This window comes from Sphaerodactylus townsendi, linkage group LG15, assembly GCF_021028975.2.
Source record: "Sphaerodactylus townsendi isolate TG3544 linkage group LG15, MPM_Stown_v2.3, whole genome shotgun sequence".
In the NCBI taxonomy this organism is placed as follows: domain Eukaryota; kingdom Metazoa; phylum Chordata; class Lepidosauria; order Squamata; family Sphaerodactylidae; genus Sphaerodactylus; species Sphaerodactylus townsendi.
In genome coordinates this window covers 17,299,008-17,304,617 of record NC_059439.1, presented here as the reverse complement: position 1 = coordinate 17,304,617, position 5,610 = coordinate 17,299,008, and positions in this window count along the sequence as shown.

Sequence of the window (5,610 nt, the reverse complement as noted above, 5' to 3'; positions counted from 1 at the left end):
GCTGCCCAAGGGGGGGGGCAGAGGCAGAGGAGGCGGAGATGCTAGAGAGGCACAGAGCAGTGCGTGTGGGACTTGCTGGAGGCTAGAGCAGGCTGGCCCCTGCTCGAGTGGGTGGGGTGGAGGCACTGGAGCAGCGCAGGGCAGAGCGGCGGGTGCATGCAGGACTAAAACCTCAGCATTCAGGTTAAATTGCTGTGTTGGCACTTTGCGATACATAAGTGGGTTTTGTGTTGCAATTTGGGCACTCGGTCTCGAAAAGGTTCACCATCACTGGGTTACACCATGTTCCCCGTAGGCGCTACGCGCCTGGCTCCTGTTGAAGCAACAAACTCTAAGGTGTGAAAAGGACTTACCTTTCTTACAACAGAAGCCATGAAGCTGTATTGATTCCCCACTCCTCCACCTGAGTGGCAGAGGCTTATCTGGTGAACCAGATGTGTTGGTTCTGCTTGACAGATGGCTATCACCCATGCCCCATTATCTGCCACTGCAATTGATTCTGAGGCACCACTGGCACTGGGGGACCACTGTCCCTTCTCCACAATCTGTGGCCATGACGCGTGAGTCTAGTGACCTTCCAAGAACATCGTGATGCACTGTGGGCTGAGGGAGAAAGACACACGCCGTTGCTCGTGCAACACAAACACCTGCCTGCCTCAATTTCCAGGTGGCGTCGAGAGTGCCTGTCTTTGCCAGAACATTACGAGCCACTTTTGGATTTTTTGTGCAGCAGCAGGAAGTGCTATATCCTCCCCATTCATGGCGGAAGTTCATCATTAGAAGCTTGCATGTGATCGGAATTGCCTGCCCCTAATCAACACAAGCTCAGAGCTGAAACTTATGGGGCGTTTTTGCGACACTAAGAATGCCATGTGTTCTGCATTGCGCACGAGAGGTGATTCGGAAAATATGTGTAGCAGGAGCCCTGTGGGAATTAAGTAAGTAAATAAAGTCAAATGCTGCTGAGGAAGGCAGGGGCTGACCCTAGGGGTAGAAGCCAATCTAAATAGAGGTGAGGGGGATAATCCTTGGTGACCCCTCCAAATAATGGGGATCTAGTACATGCATGCATTTAAGCATCCAGCTGCTACAAGTGTTGACAGCAGTTTCAATGGGGGATCATGGGGGTCACACACTAACAAACCTGGGGGAACCATTCGAAGAATCTCAGCATGTGTGCCTGATGGGAAAACCATCCAGCTTCTCTCTTAGTAAGAGCCAGACAAAAACATGAGCTGGCTAAAGAAGCGCAGAGTCCTTTGCTTGCCTGAACTCCAACCCCAATCCTCTGGACCCTTCCTTCGAAATCTCCCCCTCGCGCATCTTACCGCTTGGAATTCAGTCAGATGACATTTTCCTGGCGGTGAGCGTAGCCTCGGAGCCTTTTCTCTGAATCACGGTAAATCAGGGCCTGAGGTTTCCGTGACTGACAACTATTTCTCCGAGCCAGGGGTTTTGCTGATGGAAAAAATGCTTAGCAAATCACCAAAAAGGAGGAAGATGACTTCACTGCGAGATTGTATCATTCTGGGGGGAAACCACCTGGTTTCCTTTGTAGGCTCTGCTTGCTTGGCTCTTGATGTTGCCAATCTCCAGGTGAGGACTGGAGTCCTTCCAGAATATTGATATAACCCCGCTGGAGAAAATGCCGGATTTCAAGGGTGGACTTATAGCACCGCATTCCTTTCTTCCCCAGACTCCTCTCTCCCCAGGGACTATTCCCAAATCTCAGGAATTTCCCAAGCTGGAGCAGGAGTAGGGCATTTGAGTCCTCCTTCAAAGGTTTTGGTTCCTGGCAAGAACATTTGAAATGTTAACATTGCCACCCAGCCCTGTTTAGATACCGGGGTGTTGTGTGATTTCCAGGCTGTATGGCTGTGTTCTAGTAACATTTTCTCCTGACTTTTCGCCTGCCTCTGTGGCTGGCATCTTCAGAGGTAGTGCATTCCACTCTCGAACAACCACTGGCATAATGCCCATTGGGCAAGGTGGGCAGCTGCCCAGGGCACCACCTTGTGGGGGGCATCAAAATGCTGGGTTCGTTTTGGGGTATTTTTAGTGGTTTTCCATTTTTGGCCTGCAGGGGGCGCAGTTTTTAGGCTAGCAGCACTAACATGTCAGCATATCATCAGGAGACTGTCCTTATGCTACCCCCCAAGTTTGGTGAGGTTGGGTTCAGGGAGTCCAAAGTTATGGACTCCCAAAGGGGGTGCCTCTATCCCCCATTGTTTTCAATGGGAGCTAATAGAAGATGGGGGCTACAGTTTTGAGGGTCCATAACTTTGGCTCCCCTGAACCAAACTGCACCAAACTTTGGGGGTATCATTAGGGCAGTCTCCTGATGAGACCCTGAAAGTTTTGAGACTGTGCCTTCAGAAATGTCCCCCCCCCCCCCCCAGGAACAACCCTTATTGTCAGGAGGTTTTTTCCTGATGTTTAGGTGGAATCTCTTTTCCTTCACCTTGAACCCATGACTCCCGGTCCTAGTCTCTGGAGCAGCAGAAAACAAGCTTGCTCCTTCACCAACATGCCAACCCTTCAAATATCTAAACATGTATTGTCGAAGGCTTTCACGGCCGGAATCACTGGGGTGCTGTGTGGTTTCTGGGCTGTATGGCCGTGTTCTAGTAGCTGTTCTAGTAGCTGGGGCTAGGCTGAGTATTTTGTGTTTTGAATTAATGGGGGAAAGTTTTATCATCATGCAATTTGTGAAAAACTAGGGCTGCTAACCTAGGGCTTGGAGAGAATGTTGCATCCCTTTAATAGCATGGAAATGGGAAACTTTTCCTGGTATGGATGAAAAGATCATCATCCAGTAAAAATATTCTATTAGAGGAACAGGACATTTTCCTCTATAACCTATTCATTCCTCTCAAAACTAAAACAAAGCGCTTAAGCCTTTCTGTAGAGGCAAAGCATCTTCCGCGTCCTCCTTTGTAGCTGCGCGTGTAAAATCTTTCATCCTGGTTCACAAATCAAATAAAACTTTATCATGGTCATAGATCAGTAGAGCGCACAAAACAGATTTTTGAAGGAACAGCTAATAATCTGAAATCGCAAAAGGACAAGTTTCAGACAGAATAATTAAAATTATATATAAAACACCATAAAATATTTCAAAATAAATTATAAAAATGTAACATGTTTCCTTGTCATGATCAAGGACTCTGGCCCTACTTTGGACTTTAAATCACAGAGGCACAAAAATTAGCCACTTGCCTTGAAACATTGTTAGAACAATGTAGGTAAGGGAAGTTGGCAAGCCAGATCCGTAACTTTGGGATAAGGATCTATCTATCTATCTATCTATCTATCTATCTATCTATCTATCTATCTATCTATCTATCTATCTATCTATCTATCTATCTATCTATCTATCTATCTATCTATCTATCTATCTATCTATCTATCTCTCTCTCTCTCTCTCTCTCTCTCTCTCTCTCTCTCTCTCTCTCTCTCTCTCTCTCTCTCTCTCTCTCTCTCTCTCTCTCTCTCTCTCTCTCTATCTATCTATCTATCTATCTATCTATCTATTTGATAAACCGCCCTACCCCCGAAGGGCTCAGGGTAGTGTACAACAAAACAACAAAAAACATAATAAAACAAATCAAATAACCCCAGTTAAAATTACAAAACCTTAAAACTATAGCAGCAGCATCCTTCAATAAATAGTTAATAATTAATAATAAGGGGCATCTGGCATCACAATCCAGTGATCAAATCCTGGGAGTGGTCAAATTCTGGGAGGGGGCTGGCAGATGGTCAGATACACAGCCAGTGGACAGGGCAATAAGAGGGGCGGAATCAGCGGCCGGTCCCCCCAAAAGCCCGGTGGAACAGCTCAGTTTTACAGGCTCCCAAGTCTTGGCGGAACTCCCCTGCTAAGGTCCGCGCGGGGCCCCAACTGCTGGAGGGAAGAGCTGTTCCATCTCAGGCAGGGGCCAGGGCAGTGCCAAACGCCCTGGTCTGGTTGGTGGGAGGCTGCAGCAGCATCACTGCAGAGGGGATGACACAGGAGACCACCAGCAAGTTTGCCTCTGCTGAGCGAAGGGTGCGATCCAGGACGTATGGAGTGAGACGGTCCCGTAGGTATGAGGGCCCCAGGCCGTGAAGGGCCTTAAAGGTCAGAACCAGCACCTTGAAGACAATCCAGAATTCCACTGAGAACCAATGCAGCCGGCACAACACGGGGGTAATATGATCTCTCGCTGGGCCCCCCGTGAGAAGATGGGCCGCCGCATTTTGGATTGAAGAAGAAGAGTTTGGATTTATCCCCCACCTTTCTCTCCTGTAAGGAGACTCAAGGAGGCCTACAAGCTCCTCTCCTTTCCTTTTCCCACAACACACACCTGGCGAGGTAGGCGGGGCTAAAAGAGGTGCTGACTCCCCCTGCCCAGGTCCTTCCTGTGGATCGTCCCAGCTGTGATGGGCATCACCCAGACCTCCCCGCAGTGGGGACAGAATGGGCTGGCATTCTGCCTCAGCCGGTGCCTAGCAGTTGACTTAGAACTGGCATGGACCAGCTGGCTGTTCGATTAAAGCAAAGCATCACAAAGGCCCATGATGGCTGCTGAAGCAATGTGTATTCTGGCAAGAAAGTATAATAATGTGCATCTGATAATAAACTTGCCTTCTCTGAGCAGCCAGTAAGTTTTGCTAGTAAAGGGGGGAAGATCTTATCTCTCCACTCACTATAATAATAGCAAACAAAAAAAAATCCCCATGTTCCATCATCCCACCTCTCCCGTTGTACACAGGCAAGGTCTCTCTGAAGATGGGATCTTTTTAGATCTGCTTTCGAGTACAGCTGAGGGCAGAGCCACATATCTGGCTGGCGTAAAAGCTCTTCTCATGGGGTGGGTGTCAAATTGCAAAAGATAAGCAGCTAGTGCCATACTATAACTAGAATTCATAGGCCATCCAAAACACAGCCACTGAATTCACTCTTTTTTAAAATAAGTTTTATTAAATAACAAACATAAAACTAACACACATTGTTTAAATATCATTGACATACTTTACATACACTGCAAATAATAACATTACTTACTTACTTTACCTATTAACAATTCCACTATCTAACATCTAGCATCATTACCTCTTTATCTTATATAACATACTATCTTACTAATCTTCTCTAATCCGTTTTTTTTCTACTTAATGTTATTTTAGCAACACCTTATTTCTTGACTTCCTACTAGCTTTTTATTCTTAAACAACTGAAGTATTCTACTCAAATCTTCTTTTCCATTTCTTATTCATATTTCTGCATATAATCCAACTCAGATTTATAAGTTTATAATTATATATTAAGAAAAAAGGAAAGACCTAAACAAACTTTTCACTTTATAACTCTTGCTGTCGCTCTACTTCTTCTGTCTTCTGTTTAACTAAGCATTTTGCCTGTTCATCATCTAGCTCGGAAAGACCGCTAGGAGAGAGACCCGCTGTCCCTAAGTTATATCCTTCATGGCAACAATTCTGAAAGAGTAAGGGGATCACAAACCTTCCTATTTTACGGATTCTTCAGTCATTTTGTTTGCTCATCACATAAGCCCCTTCCACGCATGCAGATAAAATGCCCTTTCAATCCACTTTCACAATTGCTTG